Below are 17,559 nucleotides of genomic sequence, written 5' to 3'. Positions count from 1 at the left end.
GAACCTCAAGCGACAGAGCATTCAGTCTTAGAGAACTATATTCCTCTAAACATTTCCCAATTGAAAACTCTTTTGGAGGAAGGTAAACTGTCCGGGCGCCTGTCACTGAGGTCTGGCCCAACATCTTCTTGGGAATGAGTAAGTCTGCAACTTATAGATTAATATGTGATGAAGCAATAATGTAATGCAGGAGCATGGAGTTAAACACAATTCTGTTTTAAAATGTAAGTCCTCTTTACTGAAAGACTAATCTAGATTGTTGTGTTCTTGTTCAGAGAAACAGCAAGAGACAGAAGCAAACTCAAGGAGATGGGTATTACCCACATCTTAAATGCTGCAGCAGTGAAGAAGAAGCTGAGGGTGTTGATGGGAATGCCAAAGAGAAAGACCTGAATGGGAAGAGGATTAATACAGGAGAAATATTACAAGGCATGAACATCAAATATTGCGGCTTGCCTACAACACACAGAGATGGATTTTGAAGATGGGCATGTACTTCTCACCAGCTGCCAAATTCATCCACAAGGCCCTAGGAACCCAGAAAGTGAGATCTTTTATCAACCGTTCTGCAGTGATCAGTTTTGGAAATCAGCTTTTTTTGACTATGTTTTGTTTTTATTTTACAGATAAGGTGCTACTTCACTGCTGTGACGCTATCAGCCACTCTCCTACACTTCTGCTGGCATATCTGATGATCCACCGTGGCATGATGTTGGAAGAATCCATCGATCATGTTAAAAAAGGTGCGACACATCAAGCCCTCCATGAGATCCCTGACGCAGCTGATGTCTCTCAATGCTGAACTCGTGGAGCAGCGAAAACAACAGCTACAGGGCAACCAGGTGGCAAAGTGCCACTAAAAACATAGAGCACATAGACTAAATACTAATACTTAATAAAATTTTGAGAAGCATTCTTTTTGGTGTTCCTGATTTCTATTTTAGTGTTTAATTTGGTCCTGTGTTTATATAAAAGCTCCCTGGATGTTTATTTATTCTTATTATATACAGCATGACTACTATTAGGTACACATGTCTGTCCACTGTAAATATATGCAAAAAGAAAAATATGAAGAGGAAATGTGAAAATATAATGAAAAGTTTAATTTGCCACTTTACTTTACAGGTATGATTTAAATTTGATTTTGAAACTGGTAATTTAATTAATAACTTTTAAAAAATAAATATTAAAATATTATGTTGATAGAAACACATACTATATTAGAATTATATATATATATATATATATATATATATATATATATGACTCTTACAAAACGACATCTAATATTTGTCTCATGCTTGATATTTAATATTAAAAGTGATTGATTTGTGTCACGCACAGTGTAACATATCCACCTTTAAAATGTAGGCCTATATAAAGTTATAAAAATAGTTTTAGTGTAAAAATAGTTTTACTCAGAAATTTTAATTTTACATTTGATTTGAAAATGTTTTTTTATTAATAAACTGAAATGTGAAATTGTAAAGTACAAAGACTAAACAATATTTTCTTGTATAATGTACTCAGTAGGCTAATCTGTTTCTCAGGACCTGAACCATAGAATCATATTATAGAGCTTGTTTTGATCTTGAATATTACCCTTGTCTGTGAAACAGGGTAGATGTGGATTTTAATTAGCGATTTTGACGCAGTTCATTCAGTGAAGAAAAAAAGGACATCTTAGCATTCTTACTCTCTCAGATAGGTTCTTCAAGGTATCTTAAAATGATCAGGTGTCAAGTTACAACATCTAGCTACTGGAGTGCCTCAGGGCTCATTTCTTGAACCACTTCTCTGGTGACATTGGTTTGTTTAGTTTTGCCCCCTTGCATCCATATGTCCTTCTTCCATCACTCTACATGTGCACAAGCTCTGTTCCCTCAGTGACTGTTGCCTTTTTCTAAAAAAAACTGATAGTATATCCGCAGTTGAATCCTTCTGTTGATTTCCCTAACACTGTCATTCTGTCCTGATGATGTGCCAATAGCTGCTCCAAATCGGAGCTTGCCTGACGTGTCTAGATGTCTGCTTTAGCTCAAACTTGCAGAGACAGAACTGATTGTGTTTTCAACAAACCTATCACTTAATCACTATTTCACCACCCGAGCTAGGGACATCAACCATAACTCCTTCCAGGACATACTTTTCAACTCCTCTACTTTAGTTCTGTCCAGGCTGGACTATTGCAGTTCTCTCTTGGCAGGTCTTCTAGCGAGTTCTGTACAATTCATCCAGAATGTGCCAGCTGCAAGATTAAACTTTATGAGCCGAAAATAATGCATTTCATTGCCACTCTTCATCAATTTTACCAATAGCTGCTTACACAAAATTTAAGGCATTGATGTTTGTCAACAAAAACACCACCAGCTCTGCACACCTTTATGCGTAATTTACATCAATTGCGGTAATTTACATTCGAGTACACATAGGTGCCATCCCAGTTAGATATGAAATCTTAACTTAATCTTAATCCATGCAGGTCTTTTCCGTCTTTATTTTACCATCAAACTCTGCCATTTTCTATTCATATTCTAGTTTACCTACTTGTTGTAGTTTTATTTATTAAAACAACTTGACTCTAACACTCATTTGCATTTCTATTCTGTTTTTTCCCCCTTTTATTAAAAAATAGGTCACACGTTATATTAAGTGGCCCTTACACCTGTGTACTCACCTAGGAACTACACGTGTAGGTACACATTAGACATCTACAGCTGTAATATTTCTGTAACTACTTCATGTAACAACCTTCAGGAATGGCATGTGTAAAGTGAAAATGTGCAACAGAACATTGGTAACAATGCTTTTTCACTTCACTTCAACAATGAATATTATTTTGTAACAATAATATGCCATAAACGTAATTGGAACAATTTAATCTAAAGGTGGATACAGGTAGGTTTATGGATATATAAAGTAAGTTAGATCTGGAGTTGATGCTGCACTGTAATAACAGTGTACTCACCTGATGTACAACTCCTCAGGAACTCACGTAACATTCTGTACACCAACCACAAATTATGTAAAGCTAACTTACCACTGCTGTGTAACATCAGAGTAATTACATGAAGTAAATCCATAGAATTGTCTAATTAATATAAAGTGTAACACGTCCTTTAACAAGAGTGCGTTAGTTCTCTTACACATTTGTACTTTCATTACTAAAAATGCTTTTATCAATGTCCTGTTACACATTTGCTTGAGTTTTGTGACATGTGTAGTTACACAAACAGTAGAGCTGTGGATACTATTTGCCAATGTGGTTACATATGTTCACATATAGTTATTATAATTACAGTATTCTATTTTTATTTTTTCAATACCCTCCAACACTAGCATTCTTCATTCTTTTGCTATCTTTTTTATTTATTATATAAAAACTTACTCAGTACTGCTGTAACCAAGACGTGTCCACCACTTAAATAACCTTATATTTTATCAGTTTTGATTGCTTCTTTTGTCCTCATTTGTGATTTGCTTTGGAAAAACTCGTCTGCTTCCTAATATTACTAAATGCAACATTATAAAATTGTTTGCAGACCAGAGAGTCTTGAAACTTTTCCTCAAATTGAGCAGCAGGCGGCGCAAAGGCGCGAAGTAAAACTCCCATGACTTTCTTTGTTTTGACTGAGAACAAAAGTAGCAGCCAAACTCAAACTGTCATTGTGCGTGAGGGAAAATGTCCTACACATGAAGAACGGAGGACACCGAGATGGTGGCCACCGGATGGGCAGTTCAGCGTCTGGTGACGCCGGTATCCCAGACTCTCTTCACAGATCCAACGACTGAGACTTCCCACTGTGCCGCCCGCTCCGCTGAATGCCCACATGAACTGTGTCAGAATGACCATGGCCTGAACTTCGCCTACCAACTCCTGAAAGGTATGGCGGGGAACCTAATATGCGCAGGCCTTGCTTCTGACAAAATGTTCCATGTTCTTTCTCTACAGCCACAAATGGTTCGCTACTGAAGAGTCTACAGGGCTCATTAACGTCAATCAAATAACAAGGCGTAGTTTTACATTCAGAAGCGTGGAGCATCGGTTTTAGCGGTGAAAGAGTCAGTTGACTAACGAAAACGTTTTATTTATTATCTATTTTAGTAGAGAAACGGTGAAGACCGACAGTGATGCACACTACTCAACCTTTTCCTCGAATATGCCCGTTTGGAATTAAAAAATATGGTAGGCTATAATTTCATGTGAAAATATTTTCCCATCTCCTTATTACAAGAACAAGAAACGTACATTCGGCATTAAGTAGACATATACAAGTAATAGCGCATGTGCATATTTGAAAATATTGTTTGCAAATCGATACACGACAAATCGCCATCGTATCGCCCACGTGACTCACGATCGAAATCGAGTCGAGAGACTCCTGCTGTTTCTATGGCAACAGGTGGAACTATTAGAACTACTAGTGACGTGGCTAAAAGAGCAGTAATTAGACATACTTGCAGAATCTCTTCACTTCGATGGTTTTTCTGGGCAGAAAGTCTACTATATAGACCGTTCAAAAAGTTTATATTAGCGTGTTGGTCCACAGTTTACAGAGTCAAAATCTGTACTCACAGTGTGTTTTCACACGCAGTTTGTGATAACTCTACATCTGACATCAAAACTTAATCAAAAAAACTAGAAGTCATCATGTCTTCAGAACTGAGAGAAGTGCTTGTGGATGTTTATGTCACTTGGCATCTTCTACTGCAGTGACAGTGTCTGGGCATCAGATGACCAAGATGTGAGTCGGATATTACCAGTGCCATCTATGACCATTTCAGTCCCACAGTTCATGTGCAACTGGATGAGGGTCTTCATTGAGAGAAGAGCGTGCAGCTGGAAGAAGTCTTCATTGAGGGAGAAGGCGTGCAGCTGGAGGTTGATATCAGTGATGCCAGCTCAGAGTCGGTGCCACTGGTGTCCCAGAGGACGATCGATCCAGTGGGGCCTTCCGAAGAGAGGCGTCAGTGAGGGACTGATCAGGATAACATTGGCGGTTCTCCTGGAAACTTCTGAGGAGCATCCCAACAGGTAAATGTCAACAGATCGGCTGAAATGCAACATTGCAATGAGGCGCAAATAAAAATATGTACTGTTTTGTGACATACGTTAATTAGTTATTATTTTTAATCTGTGGTTACACTGTTTATAATTACAAAGTGTTCTTTTCAGAATTTGCCAAAGTGAGGAAGGCAATCAGTGAGTTCTTCCAGACTGGTTTTGCTACAGATCTGAGATTGACGTGCGGTTGTTTCAGTGCGTTTTGTGTGAGGAGTCAGGAAGCAGCAGTAAGATTGTTCAGAGTGGCATGGATGCCTTATCTGAAATCTCAGAGGACATCCCAATAGGTATATCAGTAGTGCAGATTGAAATTCAACATTTTTGTAAAAAAAAAAAAAAAGTGAAATGAAATAAAAATAGGTAAAGTCTGCATAGGGAATAATTTTTACCCAAGCAACAGTATATGTGACCACAATTTAATTATCCATGTTTACTGTGTGGTAAAACGTGTTTCTAATAAAATATTGTTTTTCTTCTTTTTGGAGCTTTGTTAAAGTGAGAAGACCATTAGTGAGTTCTTCGGACTGGGATCTCATTACAGCCAAGAGTGACCCAGCTGTTTCTGAGCCACTACGTAAAGTAGCAGGAGGCAGCAGTGGGATCGGTAAGGGTAGAGTGGCGCTTCATCTCAAATGTCCAGGAGAACATCCCAACAGGTAAATATCAACCAGAGCAGTTAAAATGCAGCATTACACTGAGCTGCAAATACAAATGTCTGATACAAGGTAAGCCAAATCTACATATTTTTGGACACATAATATAACTGAGCCACAGTAAAAGTGACCACACTTTGCCATGTTTAATATGTGGATCAGAAGAAGTTTCTTATATTGTTATTCTTTGTCTTTTAGAGATATGCCAAAGTCAGGAGAAGACAATTAGTGCGTTCTTCCATAAGCGTTGTGATCTCTCAGCACAGCCGGATCCGGATTCAAGTCACTGTGTGTCGAATGACCAAGCTCTCACGAATCAACATCTGAGCCTCTGGAACATGAACCAGATCATTTTGATCTTGAGGAATGGTCCATTGTGAGCAACTCTGAACTGGAACCTGCATGCTCAGAAGGTTTGGTGGTTGACTTCCAGCATTGCCATCTGTGGGCCGAGGAGCCCAGTTCTGGTGCCTGAACACCTGACTGATCCAGAAGGGCCTTCAGCAGAAGTGTCAGGGAGCAGCAGCGGGAATGATCAGGGTGGCAGTAGTAGCTTCTCCTGAACCCCCGAGTACATCCCAACAGGTGAATGTCAACAGAGCGTTTGAGTTGCAACATTTCAATTACATGCAAGTCAGACAAATTATTTGTGTTCTAATTTCATATTGTTATCTTCTTTTTTCCAGAATATGTCAAGTTGGGAAGATCAACAAAATTAGTCATTCTTCCAAAAGCTCTTTGGGATCTCAGCACAGCCTCCAGAAGGATCCAGCTCTGCCCAGAGCCTCTGTATCCCAGAAGCAAGCATTCCCAAACAAGAACCTCAAGCGACAGAGCATTCAGTCTTAGAGACTATGTTCCTCTAAACATTTCCCAATTGAAAACTCTTTTGGAGGAAGGTCGAAACTGTCCAGGACGCCTGTCACTGAGGTCTGGCCCAACATCTTCTTGGGGAATGAAGTAAGTCTGCAACATAGATTAATATGTGATGAAGCAATAATGTAATGCAGGAGCATGGAGTTAAACACAATTCTGTTTTTAAAATGTAAGTCCTCTTTACTGAAAGACTAATCTAGATTGTTGTGTTCTTATTTTCAGAGAAACAGCAAGAGACCGAAGCAAACTCAAGGAGATGGGTATTGCCCACATCTTAAATGCTGCAGCAGTGAAGAAGAAGCTGAGGGTGTTGATGGGAATGCCAAAGAGAAAGACCTGAGATGGGAAGGTTAATACAGGGGAGAAATATTACAAAGGCATGAACATCAAATATTATGCTTGCCTACAACACACAGAGATGGTTTGAAGATGGGCATGTACTTCTCACCCAGCTGCCAAATTCATCCACAAGGCCCTGACAGGAACCCAGAGAAGTGAGATCTTTTATCAACCGTTCTGCAGTGATCAGTTTTTGAAATCAGCTTCTTTTGACTATGTTTTGTTTTTATTTCCACAGATAGGTGCTACTTCACTGCTGTGGCGCTTTATCAGCCACTCTCCTACACTTCTGCTGGCATATCTGATGATCCACCGTGGCATGATGTTGGAAGAATCCATCGATCATGTTACCCAAGGTGCGACACATCAAGCCCCTCCATGAGATCCCTGGCGCTGGCTGATGTCTCTCAATGCTGAACTTCAAAGGGAGCAGCAGAAACAACAGCTACAGGGCAACCAAGGTGGCAAAGTGCCACTAAAAACATGGAGACACATAGACTAAATACTAATACTTAATAAAATTTTGAGAAGCATTCTTTTTTGGTGTTCCTGATTTCTATTTTGAGTATTTTAATTTGGTCCTGTGTTTATATAAAAAAGCTCTCCTGGATAAGCTTATTTATTCTTATTATATACAGTATGACTACTGTTAGGTACACATGTCTGTCCACTGTAAATATATGCAAAGAAAAATATGAAGAGGAAATGTATAAATATAATAGAAAAGTTTAATTTGCCACTTTACTTTTACAGGTATGATTTAAATTTGATTTGAAACTGGTAATTTAATTAATAACTTTAAAAATAAATATCAAAATATTATGTTGATGAAACATATACTATATTAAATTATATATATATATATATATATACATAAATATATATATATATATATATATATATATATATATATATATATATATATATATATATATATATATATATATATATGACTCTTAAAAAAGACATCTAATATTTGTCTCATGTTTGATATTTAATATTAAAAGTGATTGATTTGGTGTCACGCACAGTGTAACATATCCACCTTTAAAATGTAGGCCTATATAAAGGTTATAAAAAATAGTTTTAGTGTAAAAATAGTTTTACTCAGAAATTTTAATTTTACATTTGATTTGAAAATGTTTTTATTAATAAACTGAAATGTGAAATTGTAAAGTACAAAGACTAAAACAATATTTTCTTGTATAATGTACTCTCAGTAGGCCTAATCTGTTTCTCAGGACCTGAACCATAGAATCATATTTATAGAGCTTGTTTTGATCTTGAATATTACCCTTGTCTGTGAGAACAGGGAGAATGTGGATTTTAATTAATTTTGACGCAGTTCATTCAGTGAAGAAAAAGGACATCTTAGCATTCTTACCTCTCAGATAGGTTCTTCAAGGTATCTCCAAAATGATCAGGTGTCCAAGTTACAACATCTAGCTACTGGAGTGCCTCAGGGCTCATTTCTTGAACCACTTCTCTGACGACATTGGTTTGTTTGGATTGCCCTGCATCCATATGTCGCTAATCTTCCAACTCACTCTACATGTGCACAAGCTCCTGTTCCCTCAGTGACTGTTTCCTTTCTAAAAAAACTGATAGTATATCCGCCAGTTAGATCCTTCTGTTGATTTCCTAACACTGTCATTTCTGTCCTGATGATGTGCCAATAGCTACTCAAATCGGAGCTTGCCTGACGTGTCTTGATGTCTGCTTTAGCTCAAACTTGCAGAACAGAACTGATTGTGTTTCAACAAACCCTATCACTGTAATCACTATTCTTCACCTATGAGAGCTAGGGACATCAACCATGCTCCTTCCAAGGACATACTTTTCAACTCCTCTACTTTGAGTTCTGTCCAGGCTGGACTATTTGCAGTTCTCTCTCTTGTGAGTCTTCTGGCGAGTTTCTGTACAATTCATCCAGAATGCCGGCTGCAAGATTAAACTTTAATGAGCCGAAAATAATGCATTTTCATTGCCACTCTTCATCAATTTTACCAATAGCTGCTTACACAAAATTTAAGGCATTGATGTTTATCAACAAAAACACCACCAGCTCTGCACACCTTTATAAGTAATTTACATCGTAATTGCGGTAATTTACATTCGAGTACACATGAGTGCCATCCCAGTTAGATATGAAATCTTAACTTAATCTTAATCCATGCAGGTCTTTTCCGTCTTTATTTTACCATCAAACTCTGCCATTTTCTAATCATATTCTAGTTTACCTACAATGGTTGTAGTTTTATTTATTAAAAACAACAGCTCTAACACTCATTTGCATTTTCTATTCTGTTTTCCCCCTTTTATTAAAAAAATAGGTCACACGCTATATTAAGTGGCCCTTACACCTGTGTACTCACCTAGGAACTACACATTAGTAGGTACATGGAGACATCTACAGCTGTAATATTTCTGTAACTACTTCATGTAACAACAACCTTCAGAATGGCATGTGTAAGTGAAAATGTGCAACAGAACATTGGTAACAATGCTTTTTCACTCACTTCAACAGTGAATATTATTTTGTAACAATAATATGCATATAAACGTAGTGGAACAATTTAATCTAAGGGGTGGATACAGGTAGGTTTATGGATATATAAAGTAAGTTAGATCTGGAGTTGATGCTGCACTGTAATAACAGTGTACTCACACGGTGTACAACTCCTCAGGAACTCACATATCATTCTGTACACCAACCACAAATTATATAAAGCCTAACTTACCACTGCTTATTGTAACATCAGAGTAATTACATAGAGTAAATCCATAGGAATTGTCTAATTAATAAAAGTGTAACACGTCCTTTACTAAAGAGTACCGTTAGTTCTCTTACACATTTGTACTTTCATTACCAAATACTTTTATCAATGTCCTGTTACACATTTGTTTGAGTTTTGTGACATAGTTACACAAACAGTAGGGCTGTGGATACTATTTGCCAATGTAGTTACATATGTTCACATATAGTTATTATAATTACAGTGTTCTATTTTTATTTTTTCAATGCCCTCCAACACTAGCATTCTTCATTCTTTTGCTATCTTTTTATTTATTATATAAAAACTTACTCAGTACTGCTGTAACCAAGACGTGTCCCACCAATTTATATAACCTTATATTTTATCGGTTTTGGTTGCTTCTTTTGTCCTCATTTGCCCAATTTGCTTTGGAAAAACTCGTCTGCTAATATTACACTAAATGTAACATTCTAAAATTGTTTGCAGAACGAAGTCTTGAAACTTTTCCTCAAATTGAGCAGCAGGCGGCGCAAAAGCGCGAGTAAAACTCCACATGACTTTCTTTGTTTTGACTGAGAAAAAGTAGCAGCCAAACTCAAACTGTCATTGTGCGTGAGGAAAATGTCCTACACACGCCAGAGAACGGAGGACACCGAGATGGTGGCCACCGGATGGGCAGTTCAGCGTCTGGTGACGCCCCGTATCCCAGCTCTCTTCACGAGATCCAACGACTGAGACTTCCTGACCAGCCGCTTCCGCTCCGCGAATGCCCACATGAACTGTGTCAGAATGACCATGGCCTGAACTTCGCCTACCAACTCCTGAAAGGTATGGCGGGAACCTAATATACGCAGGCCTTTTCAACTGACAAATGTTCCATATTCTTTTTTCTCTACAGCCACAAATGTTCGCTACTGGAAGAGTCTACAGGGCTCATTAACGTCAATCAAATAACAAGGCGTAGTTTTACATTTCAGAAGCGTAGACATCGGTTTTTAGCGGTGAAAGAGTCAGTTGAGTAACGAAAACGTTTTATTTATTATCTATTTTAGTAGAGAAACGGTAGAGACCGACAGTGATGCACACTACTCAACCTTTTCCTCGGATATGCCCGTTTGAAATTAAAAAATATGGTAGGCTATAATTTTCATGGCGAAAATATTTTCCCATCTCCTTGTTACCGACAAAAGCAAAACGTACATTCGGCATTAAGTGAGACATATACAAGTAATGAGCGCATGTGCATATTTGAAATATTGTTTGCAAATCGATACACGGCAAATCGCCATCGTGTATCGCCCGTGATCTGCGATCAGAATCAGATCGAGGACTCCCTGCTGTTTCTATGGCAGCAGGTGACTTCATTAGAACTACTAGTGACGTGGCTAAAGAGGCAGTAATTATAGACATACTTGCAGAATCTCTTCACTTGATGGTTTCTGGAGCAGAAAGTCTACTATATAGACCGTTCAAAAAAGTTTATATTCGGCGTGTTGGTCCATACAGTTTACAGATCAAAATCTGTACTCACAGTGTGTTTCACACGCAATTTGATAACCTCTACATCTGACATCAAAACTTAATCAAAAAACTAGAAGTCATCATGTCTTCTCAGAACTGAGAGAAGTGCTTGTGGATGTTTTATGTCAGCGGCATCTTCTACTGCAGTGACAGTGTCTGGGCATCAGATGACCAAGATGTGGAGTCGGATATTACCAGTGCCATCTATGACCATTTCAGTCCCACAGTTCATGTGCAACTGGATGAGAGTCTTCATTGAGAGAAAGAGCGTGCAGCTGGAAGAAGTCTTCATTGAGAGAGAAAAGACGTGCAGCTGGAGGTTGATATCAGTGATGCCAGCTCCAAGTCGGTGCCACTGGTGTCTGAAGGACCGATCGATCCAGTGGGGCCTTCCGAAGAGGGAAGCGTCAGTGGGACTGATCAGGATAACATTGACGGTTCTCCTGAAACTTCTGAGGAGAGCATCCCAACAGGTAAATGTCAACAGATGCGAAGTACGAATGCAACATTTGCAATGAGGCGCAAATAAGAAATATGTACTGTTTTTGTGACAGCACGTTAATTAGATTATTTTTAATCTGTGGTTACACTGTTTATAATTACAAAGTGTTCTTTTCCAGAATTTGCCAAAGTGAGAAGGCAATCAGTGAGTTCTTCAGACTGGGATTTTGCTACAGTCTGAGATTGATGCGGTTTGTTTCCAGTCGTTGTGTGAGGAGTCAGGAAGCAGCAGTAAGATTGTTCAGAGTGGCATGGATGCCTTATCTGTGAAATCTCAGAAGAGGACATCCCAATAGGTATATCAGTAGTGCAGTTGAAATTCAACATTTTTGTAAAAAAAAAAAAAGTGAAATGAAATAAAAATAGGTAAAAGTCTGCATAGGGAATAATTTTTGCAAGCAACAGTATATGTGACCACAATTTAATTATCCATGTTTACTGTGTGTAAAACTATGTTTCTAATAAAATATTTATTTTCTTCTTTTTAGACTTTGTTAAAGTGAGAAGACCATTAGTGAGTTCTTCGGACTGGGATCTCATTACAGCCCAAAGGTAGCCCAGCTGTTTCACAGGCCACTGCGTAAAGTGGCAGGAAGCAGCAGGGTGGGGATCCAGTAAAAGGGTAGAGTGGGCGCTTCATCTCTCAGATATCTGAGGAGAACATCCCAGCAGGTAAATATCATGAGCCAGTTAAAACCACAGCATTACACTGGGCTGCAAGTAGATATCTGTTGATACAAGGTAAATGAAATCTACATATTTTTGGACACATAATGTCAGCTGGGCCACAGTAAGTGTACCACATACCACATAGTTTTAATATATGGATCAGGGAAGAAGTTTCATATATTGTTATTCTTTGTGTCTTTAAGTCTGTGCCCAAGTCAGGAAGACAATTGAAGTGCGTTCTTCCATAAGCGTTGTGATCTCTCAGCACAGCTGGATCCAGTTTTCAAAGATCACTGTGTGTCCCAGATGAAAGCTCTCACGAATCAACATCTGAGCCTCTAGAGCATAGACCAGATCATTTTGATCTTGAGGAATAGTCCATTGCTGAGCAACTCTGAACTGGAACCTGCATGCTCAGAAAGGTTTGATAGTTGACTTCAGCGTTGCTGCCATCTAAGACCGAGGAGCCCAGTTCTGGTGCCACAACGCCTGGCTTTGAGTCCCGGAAGGCCTTCGGCAGAAGTGTCAGGGGAGCAACAGTGAGAATAATCAGGAGTGGCAATGGTGCTTCCTCTGAAACCCCGGGGAGTACATCCCAGCAGGTAGGAGATGTCAGCAGAGCGTTTGAGTTGCAGCATTTTCAATTACATGCAAGTCAGACAAAATTGTTGTATTCTAATTCATATTATTTATCTTCTTTTTCCAGAATATGTCAAAGTTAGGAAGATCCAGCAAAATTTAGTCAGTTCTTCAGCTCTTTTTTGGGATCTCAGCACAGCCTCATGAAGGGATCCCAGCTCTGCCCAGAGCCTCCTGTGTATCCCCAGAAGCCAAGCATTCCCAGAGCAACAAGGAACCTCAAGCGACAGAGCATTTCAGTCTTACAGAGGAACTGCCATATTTCCTCTAAACATTTCCCAGTCAGAAACTCTCTTTGGGGAGGAAGGTAGGCTGTCGGGGCGCCTGTCACTGAGGTCTGTGTAGCATCTTCTTGAGAATGAAGTAAGTCTGCAACTTATAGATTAATATGTGATGAAGCAATGGCTTCTGCAATGCAGGAGCATGGAGTTAAACACAATTCTATTTTTAAAATGCTATAGAGTCCCTCTTTACTGAAGACTAATCTAGATGGGTGTTATGTTCTTGTTCAGAAGACAACAGGGCCAAAGCAGCAAACTCAAGGGATGGGAGTATTACCCACATCATAAATCCTTCAGCATTGAAGAAGGAGCTAAATTGTTGATGGGAATGCCAAAGAAAAGACCTGAATGGGAAGGTTAATACAGGAGGAAATGTGCAAAGGCATGGGCCTCACGTCTTTAAAGCACCCTAACACACAGAGATGGTTGAGATGGGTATACTTCACCAGCTGGAATTCATCCACAAGGCCTAGAAGACCCAGAAGTAAGTCTTTTATCAACGTTCTGCGGTAGTCAGTTTTTGGAAATCAGCTGCGGCTATGTTTTGCTTTTTATTTCACAGATAAAGGTACTACTTCGCTGCTGTGACGCTATATTCACTCTCCTGCACTTCTGGCATATCTGATGATCCACCGTGGCAGTGTTTGGGAATCCACTCCCGATCACATGTATAGTCACGACATCAAACCCTCCATGAGATCCTAGCGCGTGATGTCTCTCAATGCTGAACTCGTGGGACAGCGAAACTAACAGCTACAGGGCAACCCAGGTAGCAAGTGCCACTAAAAACATAGAACACATAGACTAAATACAATACTTAATAAAATTTTAGAGCATTCTTTTTGGTGTTCCTGGTTTCTATTTTTAGTGGTTAAATTTAATCCTATGATGTTTGTCTCAAGCTTTATGAGTATTCTTCTTTATTATACTACAATAAGTATATCTTAATTATAATATCTTTATCAAATATATAAGTAATATAGTAGATAAAATCTGTAATTTATAATTATACCTACTTTACAATTATGTTATTAAATTTAATTAGATGTTAAATAATACTAATAATACTAAATGTATAATGTTAACTACTATATAAATTACTAATATATATATATATATATATATATATATATATATATATATGACTCTACAAGACATCTAATGTTGTCTCATGCTTGATATTTAACCCTTCAAAGTGATTGATTTGTGTCACTTTGAGTATAACATATCCACCTTTACAAAATGCCAGGCCTATAAGGTTATAAAATAGTTTTATTATGAAATAGTTTTACTCAAATTTTAATTTTACATTTGATTTAGAAATGTTTTTATGTAAACTAAATGTAAGTTGTAAGTACAAAGCTAAAATGTGTTTGCCTTATAATGTACTCCAGTAGGCTAATCTATTTCTCAGGACCTAGACCCACTTAGAATCTATTATAGAGCTTGTTTTGATCTTAGATATTACATATCTGTGGAGCAGGGTAGATGTAGTTTTGGTAAGCGTTTTGTGCCAGTTCATTCAGTGGAAAAAGGACATCTTAGCATTCTTACCTCTCAGATGGTTCTTCAGGTATCTTAGGTAGTCAGGTGTCCAGTTACAACATCTAGCTCACTGAGTGCCTCAGGGCTCCATTTCTTGAACCTTCTCCTGACGACATTACTCCGTTTGTTTGGTGCCCCTTCCCATCCATATGTCAGCCTTCCATCCACTCTACATGCACAAGCTCTGTTCCTCAGTGACTGGCTTGCCTTTTCTAAAAAAGGCAATTAAGTATATCAGTTAAGATCCTTCTGTTGATTTCCCTAACACTGTCATTTCTATCCTGATAGTGTACCATTAGCTGCTCAAATCGGAGCTTGCCTGAGCGTATCTAGATCTCTTCAGCCTCAAACTTTTGAGATATGAGACTGATTGTATTTTCAACCGACCTATCATGTCACTCTTCCACCCACCAGGCTAGGGACATCAGCCATATCGCCCAAGGACATACTTTTCAACTCCTCTACTTTGGTTCTGCTCCAGGCCTGGACTATTTGCAGTTCTCTCTTGGCGAGTCTTCAGTGTTCTGTACAATTCATCAGAATACGGCTGCAAGATTAAACTTTAATGAGCCGAAAATAATGCATTTCATTGCCACTCTTAATAATTTAATGGCTGCTTACAAATTTTAAGGCATTGATGTTTGTCAGCAAAAACTTCCACCAGCTCTGCACACCTTTATAAATGATTTACCGTAATTTACGTGAGTTACATTCAGTACACATAGTACCATCAGTTAGATAAGTCTTGCTTAATCACCAATCCCTTTTAGGTCTTTTCCGTCTATTTTACCATCAAACTCCTGCCATTTCTCTTCATATTCTAGTTTACTACCACTTATTGCCAATTTTATTTATTAAAAACAACAGCTCTATATATTTGCATTTCTTCTGTTTTTCCTTTTTATTAAAATAGGTCACACATTATATTAGAAGTAGCCCATATACCTGTCTCACCTAGGAACTACGTGTAAGTGCATGAGTTATCTACAGCTATAATACTTTCTATAACTGCTTCATGCTAACAACCTTGAGATGGCACCTTAAGTGAGAATGTGCAACAGAACATTGTTAGCAATGCTTTTCACTTCACTTCAACGAGTAGATATTATTTTATAACAATAATAACATAAGCATCATTAGAACAATTTAATCTAAAGATTAGATACAGGTAGGATTTATGGATATATAAAGTAAATTAGATCTGGGTGATGCTGCACTGTAATAGCAATTGTACTCACACAGTGTACAACTCCTCAGGAACTCCACGTAACATTCCCTATTACACCAACCTGCGTGTACCAAAGCCTAACACCTGCTGTAACATCAGAGTAATTACATGTAAATCCATGAGAATTATCTAAATTAATATAAAAGTGTAACCGTCCTTTGCAAAGGTGCACATTAGTTCTCTTACGTTTGTGCACTCATTGCAAAATGCTTTTATCAATGTCTATTGCATTTGCTTGGGATTTTTGCTGATTTGCTTTGAAAAACTAAATACTGCTAATATTACTAAATGTAACATTATAAAATTGTTGCAGACTTGAAATCTGAAACTTTTCCTCAAATTGGAGGCAGCAGGCGGCATAAGCATGAAATAAACTCCACATGACTTTCTTTGTGACTGAACAATGGCAGCCAAACTCAAACTGTCATTGCATGAGAAAATATCCTGCCGCAGAAGAGCGGAGGACACCGAGATGGTAGCCACGGATAGGGCAATTCAATCTATTGGCACCAGTATCCCAGCTCTCTTAGATCCAGCTGGGCCTTACTGTACCACTTTGCACTCCGATGCCCCACATGAACTGTATCAGAATGGCCATGGCTGAACTCCATATCCAACTCCTGAAGGTATGGCGGGAACCCTAATATCATATGACCTTACTACGCCAGTATTTCCATAACTAAGCACTCTCCTCACAAGCCCCACAAATGTCTTCGCTACTGAAGAGTCTACAGGGGCTCATTAACGTCAATCAAATAACAGAGCGTAGTTTACATTCAGGCGTGGAGCCTTCGGTTTAGCGGTGAAAAGTCAGTTGAGTAACGAGCGTTTTATTTTATTATCTATTTTAGTAGAAGCGGTAGAAGACCGGCAGTGATGCACCACTACTCAGCCTTTCCCTCGATATACCCGTTTGATTAAAAATATAGTAGGCTATAATTTCATGGCAAAAATGTTTCCCTATCTCCTTATTACAAAACCAAGTGTGGTCAGATGAGGGTGTGAACTCAGGTCTCAGGATGTATTAGGGTGCACTTATCTCTCCACTGGGCAGGTGAGCAGTTGCAGAGGGAAATAGTAGGAAGGCTTAGAGAGACTTTACAAGTTCTTTACTCATGTAAAAATATAAAGATGAATGAATCCCAGAACCAAGAAAAGTCTTGAGACTTTGTAAGAATATGTAGAACTCAAACCTCCTTGGTAAAATACCAAAAGGTAATCCAGGCAGCTGTCCTTAGACCTCAGGCAGGAGAAAAATCACAAAGGGCAGAACTTCAAGAGAGTCTGCAGCCAAAAGGCTTCAAGCGCAGCTCTAGAGAAGAGACACTGAGGACTGAACCAGAACAATAGGCAGGAGACATTTAAATGGATTGGTCATTAGGTGTGATCAAAACAGAATTGTGCTACAAGTCTCTAACAGGGTGGTAGTCTGGAGGCAGAGAAGTACTCATCCAGTAGGTAGACCCCGGAATCTCAGGCAGATCAT

The sequence above is a fragment of the Puntigrus tetrazona genome, chromosome 11 (assembly GCF_018831695.1).
Source record: "Puntigrus tetrazona isolate hp1 chromosome 11, ASM1883169v1, whole genome shotgun sequence".
Classification (NCBI taxonomy): Eukaryota; Metazoa; Chordata; class Actinopteri; order Cypriniformes; family Cyprinidae; genus Puntigrus; species Puntigrus tetrazona.
The sequence above is the reverse complement of the archived record's forward strand: the minus strand, read 5'-3'. Positions refer to the sequence as shown.